Below are 26,910 nucleotides of genomic sequence, written 5' to 3'. Positions count from 1 at the left end.
GTGGAGAATATGCGCATTCAGTTTCCATATCTTAACAGTGAGCAGGAAGCATGGGAACAATCTACAAATGAACAGTGGAAGGTACGCTATTGGACAGTTAAAAAGCACACAGTCACAATACACAGCAGTCTGCAACTTTGTCTTCTCTCTGTCTTTCTTTCTGCCTATTCCACTCCTCCCAGCAAGTTTCATCCTCCTTCTCCTCCTAACTCTGGCCCCTGTAGTTGTGGCAGGCAGCTTCACTTATTTAAAACCTGGGAGTACTTCTGGTGTCCCACAGGTTTGGCCTAAGACAACTTCTGGGTGAGGTGGGAGCCCAACAAACCAGTTCCCCCAGCACCTATGAAATCCAACAGGGCTGAGTCAAAAAACTGCAGTTCTCATGCGGCCCAATGGGAAACTGTGGTGCTGCCATCAAGCAGTCCGGGGGAGACAGTGTCCAGTGCATACTGTCTCCCCGTATGCTTAGAGGATGAAGGCATACCAGCCAGACCAGGGTCCCAGTCGTCCCTCACAGCATACACAGTTGTGTTAGGCTTTAGTCAGAATTAATTTACAATGCAGGTCCCTTCCATCCGATGGCCAGGAAATCCCAAAGGCTCTTCACAATCCAAAATTCTATTTCTTTCTCTTTTTTGCTCTTTCCCTTTTTCCTCTACTCCTACCAGGTGAACTTTGTCCATCCTGCACACCCAATTCCAACTTCCCTGGCTGAGGAGGATGACTTCTTTTTATCCTGGACCTATGAATATTTCTGTTGTCACTGCCTCATTCCTGGGAAGCATTTCCAGGCCAGGTGGAACCTTCTTAAACTAGGGATCTACCTTTCTGCTACTCCACCTGGTGGATCCCATGAAACTCAGCAGGGTTGTCCCATGGGACTGCAATTCACATGCTGCCACATGGGTATGTACAATTGAGAGCTTCCAAAGAGATACTGCCTCCCCTTTTTTTTGGAATGTAAATTACCCCAGGAATCAGTCCCCTTATATTCATTTGTTGTTCCAGCCCCCCTGTGTAGGATGCCCATCCTTCAATTTGGACCTTACATTATAAAGGCATCCCAGCCAGCCAGTTCATATCTACTCTTACAATTGTACAGCCAGCATTTAAGCAGATACTGTATATGTAAGCATTTAAATGTATACATAGGAGCATGCAAATGTACATGTTATTTACTCCTTTTCACATTGTTCTTTTGTGCTTACAGCTGTTATGTGCTGTACACTCATTCAATATTACATCCTTTTTCCCCATCAGACAGCAGGATATTCTGTTCACTTTTTCATTTGTTCTTTTACATTATATTTTGGTGTACTTTGTGAATGTCAGTGTATGATGTAAAGGCTGGTTGGATTGTCTGCTAGAAAATAGTTACACTAAGGAGGTCTGCATTGTTATAGCTGAATTTCATTCAATAGTTTTCACGAAAGAAAAAAGGCAATCATATGCCTTAGCTGTGGAAGGCTCTCTCTCTCTCTTTCTGTGTGAAGACATGATATCATGATTTTTAGTGTGTCACAAGAACGAGACATGGACAGATAAAGAGTTGGGGCAGCCACCCGTATAATATAGTATCCTGGCTGCAAAAGGTCGTTTTCACAAAGTAATCAGCACTGAAGTGCATTCAACAGAGTCCAGTACAAGACTGAGGAAACAAAGGAAAAGGGGCAGGTTTTAAAGGGGGAGACAGGAAGTGAGGTCGTATGGATCTGGCACGTGGTCTTCCACCATTGGTTCGTAGCCGGAGGTGACATCAGAGGGACTGGAGCTGGTGTGGCCGACTTCCATTGGCTCAGTCCCGAAAGTGATGTCAGGAGCTCCAGGTGAAATCCCCCGGGGATGGTCTACAGGCAAGGGAGAAAAAGAGTCAGTGCACTCTGCCACACCCCGGCATGCCTCCGAACTGCCTTCACTCAAGCCCTTTAGCTGCCTCCCATGCGCACGTGTGTGACAAGTGGCATTAGAGAGTATTCAATACTGCCAGAATGCTCCTTGTCACTCTGGTAGATAAAGCTAATTTAGAAAATAAATTCATTGATGGTAGTAGGGCTCACCAAAAATTGTCAGATTTCCAGTCAGGTGGCACAGTGGTAGTGCTGTCTTGCAGTGAGGAAACAAGGGTTCATGTCCTGGGTACTCCCTGCATGAAGCATGCATGATCTCCCCACGTTCATGTGGGTTTCCTTTGGGTGCTTAGGTTACCCAAACAGTCTAAAGACCTTCAAGGTTAGGTGCATTTGCAATGCTAAATTGGCCTTGGGGTGTGCGTGTGTGTGTTTAGCTTAGGAGGGATGGGTGCCCTGTCCAGCGATTGTACCTGTTTTGTGTCCTGTGTTTGCTGGGATAGTATTGGAAAAATTTCACCTCTACAGGTGAATGCAATGCTAATTCACATCGATTTGCTACAAACTTGTGGTGTTATACACGACTCGCAGTAACAATTTCCAAATCTCTACATTGCAATACTTAAATAAAGAGACTCAACTCCACAGACTTTCTCAGAGTTGTTCATATCAGACAAAATCTTGCTACACTTTAGTATTGCTTTATACCACTGGTTTCTTAACTGTCTTTTGTCATTTCTTCTATTAATTCATCTTTTTCTGTCCAGAGACGGTTTGCTTCCTCCAACTGTACTATGCAAATGACATTGAATGATCCGAACACCTAAAAAAGGGAATGAAAATCATGATAATGATGATTAATATCCTAAAAGCCAAGATTAAAAAATACCTAATTATCTTCAGGCTGCAGAGAGAAGTGCTTTGCTATGTCAATAAATTTTAGCAAACACAGTGCTGAAATTTCAGTTAAGCACTTTTATCATTCAAAGTCATTTCTCCTGTGTCTAATCCACTCATTGCTGATTGCCATTATTAGAGTGCATTTATGGAAACAAACTCTGCAGAAAAAAAGTTAACTAGGGAAATTACACAACAGAATTAAGAACTTAAAACTTTCAGCATGAAAATGCTGTGCTCCTCCATACTATTTTAAAGATTTTAAAGAGATATAATTTGACTTTGTAAATGTTTAAGTTAGTGCATTGTGATAATGGTAATAATCCTCACTTGTGAAAATCTCTGAACATTATGTATTAAAGTCCATAAACTACAGGATTGCACTTTTAGATGTGGTGTATATTTTACAGACATTGTTCATCTTTAATACAAGTGAACTTCAGAATGTCATTCTTAATTATAATAGTGGTCAGGGATGCAGCATGTGTGAAGCCAAATAAAAATGTATATAAATATGAAAGCTTGGGTCATTCCATGTCAAATCAACCTGTTTTCCAGAAATTCCACACACTTCGTTCTCAAACAATTCTTAAAAAAAAAAATACTAGGTGTACCCATGTTATGCAGGAGACACCCTGTAAAAGTTTATGTAAATACCAAACCAATCAACTTTCCAACATGCAACCAATTTTGTGAGGGGAGAGGAGTGTCAAATTTGACATGGCTTTTTTCTCATCAATTTCACAAGGCCATATCCCAAGAACTAAACCACCTAGCAGGCTCAAATTTCATACTGGCACCTGTACATGTAGAGTACGCTACAAAATCAAAATGTTTGATCCAGTTGACACCAATTGGTTTAGAGCAGACCTTCAAAAATGTAAAAGACTAAGATTTTGCATCTTTAGCTTTGCCATGTTTGGGCTTTCAGAAAGCATACTTCTAAACTGATACAATCTACTGACATTTTTTCCATATTTAAATACCTACACAGGGCTTTTCTAAAGGTTATAAACAAACAAGAAACTGTATCATGGTTCAACCAGCAAACCTCTAAAATCATTTTTGGTCTACTTTTCTGACCACATTAATACAATGGGGGAATGTCCAGACATGTTTAAAATTATTTGTCCTGAATCCTACATGGTTTCTTCTTTCTCAAAAAACAAGTCTTACTTTTCTTATGTGAATCTTTCATTTTTTATTTTCCATTGTAAACATGGGTTAAATTCACCATTTGTCAGTAATAATAAATATCAAGATCTTCATCACTAAATTGGATATAGGATTAAGTAAAGAAAATCACCAATGGCACATTAAGCACAACACATGAACCAACAGCTGGTTGATTTATCATTAAATACAACACTACTCATAATGAAATTTTAATATCTTGGTAATGCTGTAGCAGGGATGTGACCCATTTCATTTCTGTTTCAAACAAAGTGCAAAGTGCCAATGGAAACCCTGTGCATGAAACATATCAGGATGTCTGATTCTACTTCACACTTGTCATGAATCATACCAATCCAACAGTTTTCTTCATACATGCACCAACATGGCCTCCAATAGGAAACTAAACTAATGTGAGAGATGCATCTGATCCATCAGTAGTGTGATCATGAGAGGGCAGAATCTCAGCTGCTTCTTCAGTGGTGAATATTTGGACAGTCAATTTACTGTCTTCACCAGACACCTGTCTGACTTTGAGTTTGCCATCATCTGCAGGGATGTAACAGTGGTATTCCTGATTACCAGGTACTATTTTGGCCATGGAGAATCATATTCTCTGTTCCAAAACATGACATAGGACATCGTCATTTGATATGAAAAACGTTTGACATTTTTGATAATTTACTGATTGAAAACGTGATGATTACCATTTATGACATAAGGCACATTCAGCCTATAAAAAAAATAAAAGATCTGTATAAGAAAAGTAAGGTTTGTGTTTTGAGAAAGAAGGGACAATGTGGAATAAATGAAAAATATTTTTAAATTATCTGCACATTCCCAAATGGCATTAGGCTGCTCTGAAAATGGAATCCAAAATGATTTTTTTGGATTTGAGAGGTCTGCTGCTCAAATTCTGATACAGTTAGTTTTCTATTTATTTCTTTTTCAGAAAGCCTGAATAAGGAAAGTAATCAAAAGTCTGTATTGGTTACAAATACGTGTTTTTGAGGCCTAAACGTTGTTTGGCCAAAAACTAAAATAAACTTTTGCTCAGTTTCAAGGGGCTACTTTGGCAAAGTTAGGGTGTTCTGGAATAAATGTTTTAATTTTGTTACATACTATACCAATTAACGTACCAGAGTGCAAAGTCTAAGCCTGCTCGGTGGTTTAGTTCTTGAGCTATAAACTTGTGAAATATGATGAAGAAAGGAGACCAGATAAAATCGACAACCCCTCACCTCGGTAAACTGGCTGTATCTTAGAAAGTATTGATCTTGCATCAAAAAACTTTTACAGGGTGTCTCCTGACTAACAAGGGTACACCTGGTATTTTTTTCTAGCATTTTGTGAATTGAAAGTGCATGGGACATTGATTGGTTTAACATGGAATGATCCGCTTACACTAGTGGTAAAGTTGAAACTCTGTCTACTTCATTTCAGTTTAAAATTTAGCCTAAGGGTGCAGGAAATCTAATTAAGCAATTATTTAGGTGTACCACTACTTATTGTCATAATCTCTTCTGAGCATTGTGAATTTTTTTTGTTTGTTTATTTTTTGTTACCAATTTCAACTTAAATATGCAAATAGAAATTAGTGCAGAAACAACCATGAAAAGATCAATACATATTAAAATACCCACCTCACAGACCTCTTTGTTTGTGCATGATTATCATGGGGGTTTATTTATACCTTAGTTATAGAAGCTGTACCTTTGTTACAGTGTGAATAATGCAGAATGTACAGTTCTTACAAAACAAAGTAGTCCTCCAGGAGTCTTGGCAGCATGGCTAGCACAGAGAATAATAATCAGAGCTCAGGGTTTTCTGCATAAACCCTGCTTATGTATATGTGTCAATTGGAATCATAATGCCCTACATGGACAGTGCCCACACTTGTGGAAGCTGGACTTAATGATGAGTCTAATCATTAACCCTGAAAGACCAAAGGCTCACATAGGGATTTGAACTTAATGACTGAGAGCAAGCCATAGTACCAAGATGCAACACTCCACCTAGCAGTGAAATGACAACAGCAAGAGGGAGCTTAAGACTTTTGACAGTTCATCCAAACATATACATGGTTCATTTGTCTGTCTCTGCATGGAGTATGATCAGGGGCACTTTAGTATACTCTGTAATTATTTGTTCACGCCCTTCATGAAAATGCCAGTTTCACACTATGATCCTTTTATGGAAATGAAAGAACAATAATAACTGACAAATGGAAGCAACAGAAGAGTTGAGAAAAACACATTTCAATGAAAAATATAAACTGAACTGAGCAGAAGGGTAACTGACCAATTAATCTGAAATACAGTACTTTTTCCTTAATGTAATGGTAAAGTTTTTATTTCCATCAATCAGTTATTGAACAAACTTAATTCAGAGAGTGTCATGGGGTCCAGAGACTATTCTGATACAAATCTGGTGCAGCACGCTTTGACAGAGCACTGGACACAGCTGCAAACAAACTCGCACAGGCCCAAATTGAAGTCAAAATTTACACTAAAAGACACTTCTTAGGAATATTGGAGAACAACTGACACTGGCACAGACAGAATAGTTTAAGTCCACACAGACAATATCAGACAGCGGGACTCAAAACCACAACCAGAACAGTGAGGCAACAGCACTAATCACTTCACCATGGTACTTCCAAAACTTGATTTTATTTGCTTACTCTTGCAGAGCAAATGATAAATTAAAAAATATGTCTTCTCTTAAAGTTTGTAAGCCTAAAATTTAAAACATTAAAGTTGTTGTAACCATAGCAACTATGTACTATACCTTTGCTTTTATAAATCATATACACACCTAATGATAATCTGTGCAAGATAGATTATAGCACCCTACTGCAATTAACCTTAATTTCATGTAATTATCTTAATTGGCAGTAGTAGAGAGGAGAAATTATCATCAAGTGCTGGAAATGATTATATGTATATTTAATATGCACTTTTCTTTTACACTCTGCTACAAGAACTGGGTGCCGTTTTTATGTCCACATTACTTTCTGTTGGTTGGGACACACCTATTACGTTGTTAAAACAATTTTCATAGTGTTATGTAAACATTATTACATAGATCTCTGAATGCAACTTTGCAAATGTTATCAAAATAACCTTGTTGTGTGCCATGTCATGAAAAAGACAACAGCTAAAATAGAGGTAGAACTATTTCAGTTTTTTGAGCAAATATGTGGTGTGGCCAGGGCTCCTCAGGCATTAGGGTGCCCCCTAGAGGTGACCACGGGCCCCTATAGGGTTCAGCTTCCAAGCTCGGTTCCCGTGGTCCTCAAAGCCACCAGGGCGGTCGCCCCCTCATGGTCTGGACCCTTGTCGCCCCACTCTGATTGGTATGGGGATCATGAGAACAGAGCATGGAAGCTCAACCCTATAGGGGCCTGTGGTCACCTTCAGGGGGCTCCCGGCTGGGTACCACCCCCAGCCACTCGCCACAATATATATATACAGTGGTGTGAAAAACTATTTGCCCCCTTCCTGATTTCTTATTCTTTTGCATGTTTGTCACACAAAATGTTTCTGATCATCAAACACATTTAACCATTAGTCAAATATAACACAAGTAAACACAAAATGCAGTTTTTAAATGATGGTTTTATTATTTAGGGAGAAAAAATCCAAACCTACATGGCCCTGTGTGAAAAGTAATTGCCCCTTGTTAAAAAATAACCTAACTGTGGTGTATCACACCTGAGTTCAATTTCCGTAGCCACCCCCAGGCCTGATTACTGCCACACCTGTTTCAATCAAGAAATCACTTAAATAGGAGCTGCCTGACACAGAGAAGTAGACCAAAAGCACCTCAAAAGCTAGACATCATGCCAAGATCCAAAGAAATTCAGAAGCATGTGAGAACAGAAGTAATTGAGATCTATCAGTCTGGTAAAGGTTATAAAGCCATTTCTAAAGCTTTGGGACTCCAGCAAACCACAGTGAGAGCCATTATCCACAAATGGCAAAAACATGGAACAGTGGTGAACCTTCCCAGGAGTGGCCGGCCGACCAAAATTACCCCAAGAGCGCAGAGACGACTCATCCGAGAGGTCACAAAAGACCCCAGGACAACATCTAAGGAACTGCAGGCCTCACTTGCCTCAATTAAGGTCAGTGTTCACGACTCCACCGTAAGAAAGAGACTGGGCAAAAACGGCCTGCATGGCAGATTTCCAAGACGCAAACCACTGTTAAGCAAAAAGAACATTAGGGCTTGTCTCAATTTTGCTAAGAAACATGTCAATGATTGCCAAGACTTTTGGGAAAATACTTTGTGGACTGATGAGACAAAAGTTGAACTTTTTGGAAGGCAAATGTCCCGTTACATCTGGCATAAAAGGAACACAGCATTTCAGAAAAAGAACATCATACCAACAGTAAAATATGGTGGTGGTAGTGTGATGGGCTGGGGTTGTTTTGCTGCTTCAGGGCCTGGAAGGCTTGCTGTGATAGATGGAACCATGAATTCTACTGTCTACCAAAAATCCTGAAGGAGAATGTTCGGCCATCTGTTCGTCAACTCAAGTTGAAGCGATCTTGGGTGCTGCAACAGGACAATGACCCAAAACACACCAGCAAATCCACCTCTGAATGGCTGAAGAAAAGCAAAATGAAGACTTTGGAGTGGCCTAGTCAAAGTCCTGACCTGAATCCAATTGAGATGCTATGGCATGGCCTTAAAAAGTCGGTTCATGCTAGAAAACCCTCAAATAAAGCTGAATTACAACAATTCTGCAAAGATTAGTGGGCCAAAATTGCTCCAGAACGCTGTAAAAGACTCATTGCAAGTTATCGCAAACGTGTGATTGCAGTTATTGCTGCTAAGGGTGGCCCAACCAGTTATTAGGTTCAGAGGGCAATTACTTTTTCACATAGGGCCATTTAGGTTTGGATTTTTTTTTCTCCCTAAATAATAAAAAACATCATTTGAAAACTGCATTTTGTGTTTACTTGTGTTATATTTGACTAATGGTTAAATGTGTTTGATGATCAGAAACATTTTGTGTGACAAACATGCAAAAGAATAAGAAATCAGGAAGGGGGCAAATAGTTTTTCACACCACTGTATATATAAAATGAGCAACAATGATGGTTGAAACAGTAATGGTTTAACAAGTGCAGGCTACTGACATTTTTCCCTCCTCATCTTTTCTGACAGTTACTCTAGGAGAGCTGCACAGGGCCATAGAAGGTCCTTAACCCATCAGAAGGACCGGTATCTGCTCCTTTGGGCAAGGAGGAAAAGGATGAGTACTTCCAGAGCCCTAAAAAATTACCTCCAGCAGGCCACTGGTGTGAATGTCTCTGACCAAACAATCAGAAACAAACTTCATGATGGTGGCCTGAGGGCCTGACATCCTCTAGTGGGCCTGGTGCTCACTGCCTGGCACCGTGGAGCTTGATTGGCATTTGCCATAAAATACCAGAATTGGCAGGGTCACCACTGGTGCCCTGTGCTTTTCACAGATTAGAGCAAGTTCACCCTGAGCACATGTGACAGACGTGAAAGGATCTGGAGAAGCCGTGGATAAAGTTATGCTGCCTGTAACATTGTTCAGCATGACTGGTTTGGTGGTGGGTCAGTGCTGGTCTGGGGATGCATATTCATGGAGAGACGCACAGACCTCTACAGACTCAGGATGAAATCCTTGGGCCCATTGTCAGACCCTGTGTTGGTGCAGTGGGTATTGGGTTTCCTCTGGTGCACGTCAATACCTGGCCTCATGTGGCAAGAGTATGTAGGCAGTTCCTGGAGGATGAAGGAATTGATATCATTGACTGGGCCCCATGCTCGCCTGACTTAAATCCAATAGAACACTTCTGACATTATGTTTCGGTCCATCCGATGTCGCCAGGTTGCACCTCAGACTGTCCAGGAGCTCAGTGATACCCTGGTCCAGATCTGGGAGGTGATCCCCAAAGACACCATCCATCACCTCATTAGGAGCATGCCCTGACAATCTGGAGTTGCTGCAATGACATTTCTGCAAAATGGACTAGCCTGCCGCATCATTTTTTTCACTTTCATTTTTGGGGTGTCTATATATATATACTGTATATTCGCCACACCAGGAAGAAGTTCATCGAGAGGCACCTGGAGCACGTCCGGGTGAACATAAAAGGGGCTGCCTCCCTTCATTCCATAGCTGGAGTCAGGTGCAAGTGGACGTAGCTCGGAGAAGAGGAGGGGAGGAGGCCAGGAAGAGAGATATTGTTGAGAAAGGCCTAGACTAAGGGTGCTTGGTGCTGGGGCACTGGGTTGTGTGTGATACACTTGGAAATAGTTATGTATAATAAACGTGTGCTTGGGTGTAAACCATCGGTATCTGCCTGTCTGTGTCCATGCAGCTTCCACAATATATATATATATATATAAACTGCTCAAAAAAATCAAAGGAACACTTTGAAAACACATCAGATCTCAATGGGAAAAAGAAATCCTCCTGGATATCTATACTGATATAGACTGGGTAATGTGTTAGGAATGAAAGGATGCCACATCGTTTGATGGAAATGAAAATGATCAACCTACAGAGCCCTGAATTCAAAGACACCCCAAAAATCAGAGTGAAACAATTATGTGGCAGGCTAGTCCATTTTGCCAAAATTTAATTGCAGCAACTCAAAATTGTACGCAGCACTTTGTATGGCCCCTGTGTTCTTGTATACATGCCTGACAACATCGGCGCATGCTTCTAATGAGATGACAGATGGTGTTGTGGGGGATCTCCTCCCAGATCTGGACCAGGGCATCACTGAGCTCCTGGACAGTCTGAGGTGCAACATGGTGGCATTGGATGGACCAAAACATAATGTCCCAGAGGTGTTCTATTGGATTTAGGTCAGGAAAGTGTGGTGGCCAGTCAATGGTATCAATTCCTTCATCCTCCAGGAACTGCCTGCATACTCTCACCACATGAGGCCAGGAATTGTCGTGCACCAGGAGCCACTGTACCAGCATAGGGTCTGACAATGGGTCCAAGGATTTCATCCTGATACCTAATGGCAGCCAAGGTGCCTTTGTCAAGCCTGTAGCGGTCTGTGTGACCCTCCATGGATATGCCTCCCCAGACAATCATTAACTCACCACCAAACTGCTCATGCTGAATGATGTTACAGGCAGCATAATGTTCTCCATGGCTTCTCCAGACCCTTTCACTTCTGTCACGTGTTCAGGGTGAACCTGCTCTCATCTGTAAAAAGCACAGGGTACCAGTGGTGCATCTGCCAATTCTGGTATTCTATGGCGAATGCCAATCGAGCTGCATGCTGCTGGGCAGTGAGCTCAGGGCCCATTAGAGGACATGGGGCCCTTGGGTCACCCTCATGAAGTCTTTCTGGTTGTTTGGTCAGATACATTCACACCAGTGGCCTGCTGGAGGTCATTTTGTAGGGCTCTGGCAGTGCTCATCCTGTTCCTCCTTGCCCAAAGGAGCAGATATTGGTCCTGCTGATGGGTTATGGACCTTCTATGACCCTCTCCAGCTCTCCTAGAGTAACTGCTTGTCTCCTAGAATCTCCTCCATGCCCTTGAGACTGTGCAGGGAGACACAGCAAACCTTCTGGCAATGACACGTATTGATGTGCCATCCTGGAGAAGTTGGACTACCTGTGCAACCTCTGTAGGGTCCAGGTATCGCCTCATGCTACCAGTAGTGACACTGACTGTAGTCAAATGCAAAACTAGTGATTAAACAGTCAGAAAAGATGAGGAGGAAAAAATGTCAGTGGCCTCCACCTGTTAAACCATTCCTGTTTTGGGGGTCATCTCATTGTTGCCCCTCTAGTGCATCTGTTGTTAATTTCATTAACACCACAGCAGCTGAAACTGATTAACAACCCCCTCTGCTACTTAACTGACCAGATTAATATCCCATAAGTTTCATTGACTTTATGCTATACTCTGATTAAAAAGTGTTCCTTTAATTCTTTTGAGCAGTATATATATATATATATATATATATATATATATATATATATATATATATATATAGTGTATTCTAAATGCAATCAGACCTGTTCATTTTTTTCACATTTTTGTTACATTTCAATTTAATGGTAGAATCACTTACATTCCTTTTTTCCCTCATCAATCAAGCAACACTCAGTACACCAGAATGAAAAACCAAAAACAGGATTTAAACATTTTTTGGAAATTTATTAAAATGAGAAATTGTAATATTGCATTGACAGAAGTATTTGGACCCTTTACTTGGTATTTAGCTGAATCATCTTTGATTACATCCTGGAGTCTTCTTGGGTATTACACAACAAGTTTCAGAACCCCTTGGGCTCTAGATAGACAGTTAATAATTTATTTGTCTTATAAGGGAAATTAAGTCTTAACAGAGACTCAGTCCCTACTGCTGAAAAATACCTTCACAGCATGATGCTGCCACCGCTATGCTTCAATGTTGAAATGGTATTGTGCAGGTGATGAGTGGTGTCTGGTTTAGTCCTTTAGTTGCCTTTCTGCAAATTTTCATGTGTCTTTTAAAGAGGATGGGCTTCTGCCTGGCAGTATTGCACTGATGATAATCCTTCTTGAAATGTCTCACATGAAATGTCTCACATTTCCAAACGGGTTCTCACAAGTTCAATCACAATGATTATTGAGTTTTTGGTCATATACTTGACCAAGGCTCTTCTCACCTGATTCCCAGTTTACCTTGGTGGCCAACTCTATGAAGAGTTGTGGTTGTTCCAAACCTTTTTCTTTGTAATAATTATAGAGGCCACTATGCTATTGGGAACCTTCAATGCTGAAGACGTTTTCTGTAGCCTTTCCCAGATCTGTGCCTGAACACAATCCTGTCACAAGCACTACATAAAATTGTGTCATGGCAAAGGGTACTTGTGCCAGTGTGACATTTCGACTTTTCATTTTTAATTAATTTGCTGAAATTTCTAAAAATCATGTTGTCACGTTGTCATTTCTGCGTACTGAGTGTTGTAATATGTGGGGGAAAAATGTAAGATTTTTTTTTTTGGTACAAGCATTGTGTGTCACACAAATCCTTCCATACGCCTCTGTTCACTTTCCCGTCTTTTCAGTATACTTACGTCTGTGTACACAGTTATCCACAAGGAGGCACACTTGAGCACTGGTTTTAAAGAACTTTGTTTGGAGCGCAACTGCGACATGTAAAAGACACCATTCGGCGAGAAAAGCATATCGCAGAAAGCGGGGAGAGGGAGAAAGAAACATACGGAATTCCTTCATATTCCGAAGTTGTTATAACAATTTGCAGAAGAGGCAAGTGAGCGACAGCGCAGCAGGGGCAGCAAAGGTAGGCGTCTTCACTTACCGGTTCCGAGAGAGGAGCTTACTAGTACCACACCCCTTTAAATACTGATCACTGATTGTAACTGAGCATAGCTTCTCATGTGTATAGCGTTCATGTAGGATTTATAGCCAGCTTTATACGTGACCGGACATCGGTCTGTTTTGCAAGAGAAAGTTCGAGTAGTAAGTACTACTTGGACGGATCGCATGACAATTTGTTTTTGAACGCAGATCTCCACCTGCATAGTTGGAGATGTCAGTGGTCACGTTTGTGAGGAGGTGTAAAAGTTTTACTTCATGATTTGTATTGGGCGTTTTCAGTTCAGATCTGGAAAGTTAACATGCGGCGCTCAGTAATTAAAGACCCTCCCTTCCGAAATGAGGGTCTCGGAATGGTTTAGACGCGTTGATCCATCTGGCTGCGCACAGTGGAGACTTGTGTTCTTCCACGGGTTGTTTTCAGTCTCAGTTTTTAGCGTATTGATTTGCTTGTAAGGATTCTTTACCCTTGGTTTTCTCGGTCACAAGTTGTTTATAGTTATGTTTCATTCCCAGGGAGTTAACAATCTACCCTCTCCATTTTATAAACTCTTCGTTTCAACTAGTGCGTCACGTGGAGCCGTGGCCAATCCCTAAAGCGCCAGGCGTATAGAGGTAACCAGTCCTGGATGGCACAGCAGTCCACCCAGGCACACATTAATATTTCCTAGTTATCCATTCATCATCCGTCCTTTAGCCCAAGAGGCACGGAAGCCGATGTCAGCTGTAGAAAAAACAAAACGGATCAGTCTTGAGCCCCATCTGCCCCAGAGCCCACACATTCACACTTACTTTATTGTATGGAATAAGGCAGACATACAAGAATTTGGAAATTCGACGCGGACAGTTTAAAAAAACGGTATTGAACGCAAGCTCCTAGTACTTTTCTTTCTTCTTTAAACATATTGCATTTGTCTACTTTTAATATTGCAACATAGTTTAACATTCCTAAACCCACTTATACTAGATATGGTTTTCAGGAACCTGGAGCCAATCCTAGCAGCACTGAGTCTAATGTAGGAATCGGTCCAAGAGAAAGCCCAATAGGCCCACACTCACACATGCAGGGTGCTTATAAAGATCTGCTATTTTAACCTTACAGACACATCTTTGGGAACTTGGGAGAAAAAACACAAAGTATCTGCTGGGGAGAAAAAAAGATATTTTTCTGTCTGTATTATTCAAACTAAAGCATCTCATTTACAGTGTTTAAGTATGCATCAATTGTCAAACTTTATTATTACTCTTATTTAGCTCAGGGTAGAAGAGAACTTTTCAGGAACCAGATACAGTATGGTCTGGGACTCCAGTTCATCACAGTACACAATTATGCACACACTTTGACCCATGCATGATGATTTGCTACTATCTGGTTATTAAGGGATGCATAGTAAGGCCTCTGGAACTTCTTCTGTGACTCAGAGCTGGAATGCTCAAGTAGGATGAAGTATTTGGTTCCTCCTGCTTCATGCTGTCATCATTTTATTTATTGCCACTTGAATGATGTAATAATTTATTTTCCTGTATTTGTCATTTTGAAGATAAATTTGCATGTTCAGCTTTTTACTACCTAACATTTCATTGTTTCAACCAATTTCTTCATCCTTGTTCATTATATATATATATATATATATATATATATATATATATATATATATATATGAGAGAGATTTTTTTGTTTTATTTATTTATTTTGATTTCTTATTGAGGTTCATCAGCTTGCTTTACATGGCAGTCAAATCTGACATGCAAGGTGAAGTTTTCAAATAGCTTTTTTGTGTTGTTGTTGTTGCTGTTTTACTTCAGAAGGAAGTGCTTGTGATGAATAGGGCTCTGGTCTTGAACTGCACAGAACTGTTTTATTTGAAATGAAAATATATATTTAATGCCACCTTCTGGCACATGACCAATGCTGGCAAAGTCAGACTCATTATAGACTTGAAGCAGCTGGGAGGAGTTGGTTGGGTCCAGCTGTGGCTTGTTTCATGCCTCTGTGGCTCTGCGGTCTTTGAAAGAGAGATCTCCTTACCCACAGTATTTGCCAGCTCTGGCTTACAGTAATGTACATGAACAGTGGATACAAGGATGGTTTTGTGAATGAGTGTGAGAAAAAAAACAGACTGGAATTGATGAGCTGGCATATTTAATAATATATTGAACATGGCAGGAAAGACACTAAAAAAATAAATAAAAGAACACAATTGCCTAGCAGATATTGTGCTTTTTCTATATATAGCAGCCATAAAAAGAGGGTTGTTGTAAAGTACAGCTTTAACCTGCTTAAGGTCTCAACATAAACTGCCCACTAGAATAATGACAGTGGGTTATTTCCTGTATGAGCATCGTGTGTTATTATTGGGGGTGCCAAATATAGCCTTAATGTAGATCAGGGCAGTAATGTGTTTTGCATCATCAAGCTTGCACGCTAGTGGCATTCATTTGGGGTTACTTTTATATTTTTTATTCATCCATCCATTTTCTTTTCTAGTTCAGGATTGTGGATGGTGATGCATTTGGTGGCAGCTTTGAGTATAAAGCTAATGCAAATTTTGAAGAGGATTCTAATGCTCTTATTCATATTGACCCTGTGTTCAGTTACCCTACTCATCTTGTTCATTCACAGAAATGCCAAAAGCAGAGCAACATGTCATGTTTGATTTCTGTTTAAAACATTATCTTAGATGGTAATGTAAGTAAAAAAAATGCCATAATTCAATCCTGCACACAGTGAAGTAGTTGAAATTGAAACAGTAGAAGAAGGAAAAAAAGCTGCTTCCATGCTGAAAACAAATAAAGGTGTATAGCCTTCTTCAGCTGTGCAACTGAAAAGGAGAGAATAGGTAATATATAGAGGAGGGTAAGGAGGGAAAAAGCCAGATGAATGAAGAAAAAATGAGAGTAGGTGTGAACAGTTGCCATTAGAGAAAAAAAAAAGGAGAGATTAATATTTTAATCTGTCATTAAGACCTGAAGAAATGTGTGATTCTAGGCTTAGAATTGACTTAGCATCTTCTGATTTTATTTGAAAAGTGTCTTTAAAGCCCTATGAAAGAACCCAAACAGAATGGTGCTGCTGTGCCAAGTACATATTCGGACACTGGCTGTACGCACACCCCTGCTTTGGAAATGCTTTTCTTGAGTCACAGAATGCAATAGTGGATGTTATAAGAGATGTGGAGAAAAGAATTAAGGAATATAAAGGCTGTACTATGTGATATTGACCACAAATAAAATTATTTGTTTAAAAATAAAGTCTGCATCTGATTACCGTTTTCATTTTCTGCTAATTACATTCAAATGAAGTTGTAACACTGTCCAGTTTGGCTGATTATTTGGTGGGTCAGGTTCATAATACTGCATCTCTTCAGGTATAGGCAAGCCACAATTATGTGCCACATAATGTAGCAGGCTGCATTCTTGCACAATTAGACTCATTTTCTGTAGACTGTAGAGCTGTACTCCACCTTTCTTATCCAGGCAGCGCCAACATCCTTTAATTTACACTATAGTTACATTCTACCACTTCCTGAGCTTGAGAGTGGAGGTCCTTATAACATCTCTCTTGTTCAGAGGGTTGGTGAGCTGGGTGAGAAGCCACGTCTTCAGCAGTTACCCACCTGTTGCCTAAGTAATCGTATTATATGGTTACATCATTCAGATAACTTACAATATTGACCAAAGGGTAACATAAAGTCTTCTTTAACCGAAAAGCTAGCCATCACACACAATATAGTTTTCAAGTTTGTTCTCAACACTGGTTCTCATAATGAATGAATCATAAGTTGACCCAGGCCATCATGCCACAACATTAATGAGACACATTTTCGCATCACATATAATTTGCACATTCATAGAGTGTAAATGCTTTCTATTTACCTAAGCAAATGTATTCTCTGAAGGTCTTTTATAGCAATGTGTGTGCAGTTGTCTGCTTCAATTACATTTGGAAAAGTGGACATTGCAGCGAATCATGCTTTGATGTTTGCCTGTTTAAGAATTTATTACACTATGGTTCTGTATTTGGAAGACAAGCGGATAATACCATCCCATATAGCTAGCATGGCGTGACAAAGATATTTGAACAGCTAGGTCCCATTCTAATACCCATTGTAATGCCATTGAACTGGTGAAAAAAATTGTTTCAAAAAGAGAAGGTATTGAAAGTAAGAATAAATTCTGTCAGTCTTATGAGGGTGTTAGTGGCAGGATCCTGGGCTGGTTATCTATTGAATTACTTTCTGAGGGTGATGAGATACTCATCATAAGCAATTAATGTGTACATTGTATTTTCAGAAGTATTAACTTGCAATTGATCTCAAAAGGGAAGTGACCTGCATTTCCTGCCTCTTAGCCCCAAAGGTATATCGTTAGGCTCCTTGTGGTTGTGGCATTGAATGCAACATTACATCTGTGGAATTTCTGCTTCTGATAGCATAGTTATCATACATCGTTTGAACATTTTTAAAAGGCCTATGCCTCCTTGCGGCAAAAAAAATTATATATTACTGAGTGTTTTGGATTTGCATTTTTGCATCAAATAAAAAACAATACACTGCACCCTTCGGATTTGGATTTTGGATTTTATCTAATACAGTGGCCTTGTCTGCCTCATTGCTGTTTACGCTTAGGTCATCATTATTACAGGTAGAACTCTGCAGAATCATACTGCCCGTTTCTGCTAAAGCTGCTTCTAACATATAAACTCCATGTTTAAAAAGTTGGAAAAAAGACAAGTTTTTCAGTGTCTTGTCAAGTTCTATAAAATGCCTTCATTTGCCTTTACTGCTTGTTTGTTGCTTAATTTGTTTATTTCTCCTTCATTATTCCAAACATCATTTAAATTTTGAGTTCTTGTGTTTTCATTTTTCATTGTATTTTCATCTTTTTTGTGCTTACTTTTCCTTTGCATTTTGATTTTTTGTTTGTATTTTAAATACTTGTTTATATTTTCATCTTTTATTTGCATTATTTCAATGTTTCCTTTGTGTTTCCCTTTATGGTTACTGTAATATTGTCATTATAGAGCAAAAGAAAAATGTTTTTTTGGAAACAATGTGAAGAAATGCTGCTCTATGTGACATGAACCATTTTTATGTTTGGCACGTCTTGCCACAAATGCCAAGTGTCTGAAGTGCAGAAAAGTGTGTAATGTTGCTTTGATTGGCAGAGTGACTAGTTCATAAAATTAAGCATACCTAGGTAGTTCTTGTGATGCAGATTATGATAATTTCTTGTAAGAAATAATAATCAAAATATAAGAAGCTATAGTATGGAACAGAAACCTGAGACTGTAAGAAAATACAATCTTTCCTTTTTCTGGTATGCCTCAAAGGTAGTGTAATGTAGTTAACTGTATACAGTTAACTATATTCAGCAAAAAAGAAAAGTCCTCTGACTTTCAACTGTTTTTACTTTCAGTGAACTTAATGTGTAAATATTTGTATGAACAGTAAAAGAGGCAACACCATAAGACATAAACTAAAAATGTTTCATAATGTGTCCCTGAATGAAGGGAGGCTCAAAATCAAAAGTACCAGTCAGTATCTGGTGTGGCCACCAGCTGCTTGAAGTACTGCAGGGCATCTCCTCCTCATGGACTGGACCAGATTGGTCAGTTCTTGCTGTGAGATGTTACCCCACTCTTCCACCAAGGCACCTGCAAGTTTCTGGACATTTCTGGGGGGAATGGCCCTAGCCCTCACCCTGCGATCCAACAGGTTCTAGACGTGCTCAATGGGATTGAGATCCGGGCTCTTCCACTGCGAGGATGATCAGCTGTCCTTCCTGTCTCCCTGTAGCGCTGTCTTAGGCGTCTCACAGTGCGGACATGGCAATTTATTGCCCTAGCCACATCAGCAGTCCTCATGCCTCCCTGCAGCATGCCTAATGCACGTTCACGCAGATGAGCAGGGACCCTGGGCATCTTTCTTTGGGTGTTTTTCACAGTTGGTAGACAAGTCTCTTTAGTGTCCTGCGTTTTTAGAACTGTGACCTTAAATGCCTACTTTCTGTAAGCTGTTAAGGTCTTAACGACCATTCCACAGGTGCATGTTAATTAATTGATTATGGTTAATTGAACATGCATGGAAAACATTGTTTAAACCCTTTACAATGAAGATCTGTAAAGTTATTTGGATTTTTAAAACATTATTGTTGAAATACACAGTCCTGAAAAAGGTACGTTTCTTTTTTTGCTGAGTATATAATGTTCTGCCCCACATGCTGTTAGTTGTTACTGTTATTTGTCGGACTGTGCTGCCCCCTTTTGTCTTGTCATTTATTAACACACCTAACATAAATAAATTATTAACACACATAACATAAATGTCTATGAAATGTCAATGTCATCCCATGTAAAGCACATAGGTCACATAATGAACATTTGAATACAATGCACCCCATGGTTCTCACTTAAGCACCCCTTAATCTCTTGTTTCAATCATGTCTGAAGCAAATCTTTAAGGTATATAAACTCCTGAATCTGGTTAGTTGTGGTATTCAGCAATTAGAACCTCTGTCTTCATGCTTCTCTTTGTCACGATCTGACTGTGGAAATCACTCACCTTGTATGTGTCTTTTAAAGCTTTGCTGTTTAATGTATACTGCTACGTATTGCTTTCTAAATCATTATTTATTGTCTTTGGTAATACTCCTGTAAATACCGGTATGTTTCCTTTTATATATATTTCAATTTACAATGAGGTACGGCCAGTAAAAACCATCAAGAAAGCTCACCCTTGTTTATATGTAGAAGTGCTTACTATAGTTGTTTAAGCTTTCTGTGGGTTCGCTACACAAATGGCGTGGAGTGCGGCAGAAAAATAGGAATTCAAGTTAATTCTTCTGGTTCACATACAGACTATAAGAAGGGTGATGTACCTACCAGCAAATGTGAAAGACATTATATTTAATGTGTTCATTACTACAGAAGGTTGAAATCCTCGTTCATTATATAGGGTAACCATGAATCTGTTATATTACAGCCAGGATTTATTCCCAGGAATTTATTTGTATCCTGTTGGGTTTATTAACTTTTTCTGTTATTTCTCTTGGTTATGTTTATTAATTATGGTCTGCCCATTAAATATATGTTTATTTAGTATCTGCTGTATATAATGATTTGTTCCACTATGTTCCTATGGTATTTCACTACTGACAGACTGACCTTGGCCTTTATCTTCTGAGGGTGAGAACAGATCCTTCAGTAATTCATTGAAGTTCATTGAGTGTATTTACAGTCAATATTGCCTTTTATGGTTTATTGGGATTTTTGCTTCTTTTCTTGGGACTTGTTCTTTTTTAGTCAAAGGTTATGTGGTTATGTTCTCAAAAAGGGCATCTTTGTGTATTTTATAGGTTTGTGGATTTGACTGAAGTTTGTTTAGAACTTTTACATTAATTCCTTATTTTGGGCCTAGTAGGCCAGATCTTTCTTGTGGACTGGGGTGGTCAAACTGCTGGAAAGGCCTGGCCTGGCTGGTTGAGCTTTTGGGATGCCTCATACCCTCATCACTATAGAATGGTGTTCAGATCACAACAGAATCAGTCCTGAAACCTCAGTGCAGGCTGGTAGTTCATAGTCAATAGAAATGTTAAATGCTGCATTGCTGTTAAAACAATTAACCTTGCCTAGAAAGAAGGAGAAATGTAAAATGATGGAATTTGGTTATTAGCTTTATTCATGTATGATATTCTTTGCTACAATGGCTTATAACTATAAATGCATGTGTTTGGAGAGCAACAGTTTGGGATGGGTTATGGTCAGTACCTCCAGGCTCACCATGTGTTTGATGTACTATATGTGAATCAGATACTAACAGTTCCTGCTGGCTTCGTGTTTCCTGTTCTTAGCCTCCTTAAATTTAAGTAATGATTTTGTTCTGTAAGTGCACTGACGGATAACACTTAAAACATGAGGAAAAAAGTGTTGAGAACAAAATAAAACAAAGCCCAAAACAAGAACCAGGAATCGAAGTCTAAAGAGCAACATTCATAACTAAAAGTAACATGGGAGAAGCATTTTAAATAAGTTTTTTTTTTCTTTTACAGTTTTGGTTTTGCAGATTGGATAAAGAAATAAACTCAAAGCCATCCTTCTATCCCATTGCATTGATTAATTAGTTCACGACCTCAGAGGCCATGATCCTAGAAACGCAAGCAGACTTAGGGCTTGTTTATACTTCACACTCAGAACGCGTACGCACATGCATTGTGGCTGCAACACGTTCCCAGCATTTATGTGATGCGTCCTCTGAGCAGGTCCTCAGAAATTAATGCAATGTGTGCACGAGTTGCAGTACCAGCAAAAAGTCAAGGGGCCCAGCGTGATAAAGTTGGAACATGATGTCAGAGTCTCTGTTTACTATCTACATGTGACAGAAAAGCCTCTATGCGGATCCTAGTAGGTTCGACGTGCTTGTTTAATGAATGGTTCGATGTGGTGAAGCAAAATGGCGACATACAAATGCATTCGTGGTGCTTTTACTGTATATTCAAGTGTTGTATATTCCCGATCGTAATGACACGATACATAAGTCTCGCATACCATCTTTTGTGACATCTTTTTTTTTCTCTGGGGCTTCCTCCTCACCTGACAGCAGCGGCAAACAACAATAGATCGCCACACTGAATACATTAAATGTATGATATTCCAACTCTCTGGACATTATGAATCCTTAGATTTATACTTGATATCACTTTCATGATGAAATGCATTAAAGTATGTATGTTGCATTTTACAGGTAAATCGCTAATTTCATTTAAATAATGAACACTGTTAATAATTACACATATGGGGGTCACACAGTGGCGGAGCATTAGTGCTGCTGTCTTGCAGGGAGTCAAATTGCTGATATTCCCTGCCCAGAATTTACATGTTTTCCTGCTGGGTTTCCACAGTGTGCTCCAGTTTCCTTCCAAAGATATGCATATTTGGTGACACTAAAGGATGGTAGTGTATGTGAGTGCTTGTATTCACCTTGCGATGAGCTGATGCCTTGTCCAGGGATTGTTTCTGCCTCATGTCCAATGCTAGCTGGAATGGACACATCCCTGGATTGATGGATTTAATCATTAAACATCCTTTTCAGAGATACTGCGGTAAGGTGTCATTGGAATTTAATGGGTGTTCCAGGCAATTCACAACACAGTGAAGCCGAACCTGTTCTCACCGTGATAATATCTCGCACTGCCACCTGGTGGATTCCTCCAGATTTACGTAAAGTACGAGCGCAAGTATAAACAGTAAAACGCTTGCATAGCAGGAGCTTCCGCAACAACATGCATCGTGTCACGTGAAGTATAAACCCGGCCTTAACAGCAGGAATTCAAAATAGTGATGTGTGAGGACTCAAAATGGCATTTTTATTATATACATTTTTCATTATATATTATAGTGCTATTGTCTAATTAATGAGGCTTGTTAAAAAACAGAAAAAATAGTGAAGGTACTACCACAGTTTAAGGATCAAGCATTGCTGTAAAGGACTTAAGGCAGCATCTCCAATGTTGGAAAAAGAAAGGGTTAAAAAAGGGAAAAGAACATAAGTATTGGACGGTGGATTTCTGGGCGCTTCCTGGCTTTTCCCCCATATTTAAACACTTTTTTTGTTAATTTGGCAATTTCAGATTTTAATTTTTCTTTGAAACTCTGCCTCTAGGGATAAAATCAAATTTTCACTGTTGCTGCTGACGATGGTATTTGGTTTGTGTTTAAAGAAGAAGCCAACTAAGGACCTGTATGGTGTTTGCTCCTCCAGCTACAGACTCTGGTGTACTTATCCTTTTGTTTAGTTGTGCATCTGGACTTTCTGCTTCTTTTTTTTATTCAGGTTAGATCTATCTTGCCTGTGTATGAAATCTTCAGTTTCTTGGCTGTCTATTGCATGGAATAAACTTGAGAAAACTGTTTTGTATTGACCATTTTTGAATCTAGACTATTTACCTGCTTTATTTAACAGAATTCAGCTGTGTTACCACAATTACAAAGGTTTCTCTAATATCCAGTTACCATTTAAACATGATTAATTAGGGATGAGCTTTAATACTTTACTGTTAGGACAGAAGAGTTTTGACTGCTGAAAACGGGGTTTGTAGTTGATATATTACAGCAGGGGTTTCCTGGCTTGTATTTATTTAGTTTTTCTGTGTTTTTGTTAATTTTGAGTAATTATTTTTCATGGTTAAGGTTAGGCGCACGCGATGATACAGCACATTGCCGCACCCACCACATGACAAACCACCTCAGGATCCCAGATTAGGACCCGAATGCAGCCATGCGACGAGTGACACCTCAGCAGAAAGTGCTTTACAATAAAAGAAGAGAAAAAACATACAATTAACATATGTAGAAATAAATAAAGAACTTAAATAAAATACTGTAAATAAATAAATAGAAGTAAGATTACATTATCACAATGAGGAAACCATCAGTATTACTGAAGGTCACAGAAAGCAAGTGAATAGAAATGAGTCTTTAATCTTGTTTTGAACAGTTCAATTGTAGACGACTCCTTTATGTAATGAGGTAAAGATTTCCACAGGTAAGGAGCAGCAGCTGTAAAATCTCTGTCCCCCTTAGTTTTACTTTTAGAAGATCTAAGCACTCTAGATGGCTGGAGCAAGCCCATGTAAAGATTTAAAATTTAGTAACAAGATTTTAAAATCAACTCGAAAACTGACAGGCAGCCAGTGTAAAGAAGCTAATATTGGAGAAAAAGAATCAGACTTTCTTGAGACTTTCTTGCTCTAACCGGAAAGCGAGCGGCAGCATTCTTGACCAACTGTAACCTGCATATCAGAGAGTTGCAGTAATCAAGGTGAGAAAAGATAAAACCATGAATAGCTTTCTCAAGATCCCTAGAAGGTAAAAAAGGCTTGATCTTACCTAAAAGACAAAGCTGGAAAAAGAAACTCTTAACTACAGAATTAATCTGTTTCTCAAAAGAGAGGTTACTGTCGAAAATAACACCATGATTGCGTACTTGAGGTTTGCAAAAGACAGAGAAAGAGGCGAGAAGTCCAATTTGTGCTTTAGCTGATGGACCCACTATAAGCACCTCCGTTTTATTTTGATTCAGATCAAGAAAATTATTAGCCATCCAGGATCTTAGTTCAGAAAGACAGTTGTGCAGTTGATTCATTCGAGAGTTGCAGACAGGAATATAAACCTGTGTTAATCAGCATAGCAATGAAAAGAATTATTAAATTTCCTAAAAATAGCTCCAATAGGGCGAAGGTATATAGAGAATAAAATAGGACCCAAAATGGATCCCTGAGGGAACACCACATTTAAGAGGAGCAGTAGATGAAAAAGAGGAATTTAAAGTCACAGAACAGTGTCTACCAATTAGATATGTTCTGAACCAGTTAAGAGTAGCCTCTTTAAGCCCAAGAAGATGTTCAAGCCGCAACAGCAATATCTCATGGTCAATAGTGTCAAAGGCAGTGGACAGGTCAAGGAGGACAAGGACTGCAGAGGCCATCTCAACACCATGATAACACCTAAAGTCAGATTGGTAGATCTCAAATAAATTATTGGAGTTAAGGTGATCAACCAATTGATTATAATTAATTCTTTCTAATATTTTAGCCAGAAATGGCAATTGGGAAATCGGGCGAAAATTGACTAAAACCCCAGGATCTAATTCTGCCTTTTTTAGACTGGGACGCATGTTTAAAAAATGATGGCACAAAACCCTCACCAATAGAACCATTGATAATGGCTTGTGAGGGGGACCAAAAACATCAAAGGCTTCCACTAAGAGGTGTGATACAATATCAAGAGGACTGAGAGTAGGTTTAAGGGTGTCAATGGTACTTTTTAACTGTGAAAGTGAGACAAGATCAAAAGATTAACATGATTAACAGTAGGAAGTTCATAGCCAGTTGGAACAATACCACAGGGGATTGTATCAATTATACTTATTGAAAATGAAAGAAATGAAAGAATGAATGAATGAAAGAAACTGCTCACATGAAAGAACAGTACTATTTAATCCCATCACAGAATGAGGGTGAATGGCCGCATTAATTGAGTTAAATAAAACCCTAGGATTCTTAGAATGACGGGATACTAAATCAGCGAAGAAATCATGTTTAGCTTTCATAACTGCAACCTGAAAGTTGAATAGAGAAGTCCTAAAAATCTGTTCACAAACAATCAGTCCATCTTTTTTCCAACGCCGCTCCACAGTTCGACAAGCATGGCGTAGCGGTCGTGTGGTTTCATTTAGCCAGAGAGCAGGTCTTCCCTTATTACAGCGTATCTTGAGCGGAGCAATTGAGCCTTAAACCGTTATACAAGAAGAATTCAATTCTAAAACAGAATCATCGATACCATCGTATTGATCATGTACATCAAGACTAGAGAATATGGTTTTGAAATCAAATAAAATAGAAGAATTTAAAAAGCGAGAACAGGGTGGAGCACAACTAGTAGTAGGAACATCAACAGTAATATTCAAATCCATCATTATAGAAAAGTGATCAGTAAAAGAAACATCACATAAATCTATATTATTAACTGAAATATCACGTTTAAGAACGAGATCAAGGGTGTAACCAAGAGAGTGAGTTGGCGTATTAACATGCTGGATAAAATCAAACGAGTCCAATAGTGATAAAAAGTCATTAACAAAAGGTTTCAATTAACAACAAATGTGTATGTTAAAATCACCAACAATAAATACACTTTTCATGGAAGAGGGTAATATCAACCAGGAGATCAGAGAATTCAGAAATGAAGATATCATTAATTACAGGCGGTCTATAAACCACAGCAAACAATAAAGAAGTACTAGAAGAAGAAGAATACTAAATGGACCCCTTGTAAGGCTCTCACACAAGAACATACAGTGGCAATGCCCCCACCACGACAGGTCAGCCGAGGAGAGTTTAAAAATGAATAACCTGATGGTACCAAGTCAGTAAAACATGAGTCACCATTTACAATTCAAGTCTCAGTGATGAAAAAGAAATCCAGTTTATTTGAGATAATAAAGTCTTGCAGAATGAAAGCTTATTTAGACACTGATCTCATGTTCAAGAGAGTAGCCTTGATAGAAGTAGAAGAGCTTGCTGCGGAACAAGCACAGGTGAGCGTGCAAAGATTAGCAGCGTTTACTCCCCGAGAGCACGCCAAGGAAGAGTGATGCCGCCTTGAGATGGAGAAGTTAAATTATATTGTTATGTTCTGTCCCTTTAAGATTGTTAAGTTAATATCTGTGCATAATGATTTGTTCTGTTATGTACCTTGTACTTTGTGGGTGGAGCTGCAAGAGGCAGGGCCACCCAGTTGCACAGCTGAGGGGCTACCCTCAGCCTTAATCTTCAGAAACTGTTACTAGATTCTTTAATAAGGAACTAGGAAATGGCAGGAGGTGTGGGACTGACGTTCACTTGGAAGGTGATGTGTATATCTGTTAAGGTTGGACACTTTATAGGAAGTTCTATAAAGGAAGAAGTGTAAATGGCACAAATCAGGTTGAATCATACTGGTTTAAATTCTGTTATGAAAATCATTGGGAAATGATTATGTGGTATGTGTGCACAGTGCATGGTTCCAGAAACAGTAGAACATGGTATAATGGAATGTTCTGTAGAGTGGGAAGGGATGTTTAGTAAAATAACAGGTAGATGAAGAGATGAT

The 26,910-nt window shown here is 39.3% G+C and overlaps 2 protein-coding genes across 2 annotated transcripts in view; one reads left to right on the top strand and one right to left on the bottom strand.

Moving 5' to 3' along the window:
• Positions 1-26,910, bottom strand: part of swap70b (switching B cell complex subunit SWAP70b) — a 322,658-nt gene that overhangs the window by 212,958 nt on the left and 82,790 nt on the right. The gene's annotated exons all lie outside the window — the stretch shown is intronic.
• Positions 13,041-26,910, top strand: part of tspan4a (tetraspanin 4a) — a 429,441-nt gene continuing 415,571 nt past the window's right edge. The window contains exon 1 of the mRNA XM_039763729.1: positions 13,041-13,227. The gene's annotated coding sequence lies outside the window, so the exon portion shown is untranslated. The remainder of the gene's footprint in view (positions 13,228-26,910) is intronic.

This window comes from Polypterus senegalus, chromosome 1 (genome assembly GCF_016835505.1).
Source record: "Polypterus senegalus isolate Bchr_013 chromosome 1, ASM1683550v1, whole genome shotgun sequence".
Taxonomy (NCBI): Eukaryota; Metazoa; Chordata; class Cladistia; order Polypteriformes; family Polypteridae; genus Polypterus; species Polypterus senegalus.
This window is presented reverse-complemented; position numbering and strand designations above follow the sequence as displayed.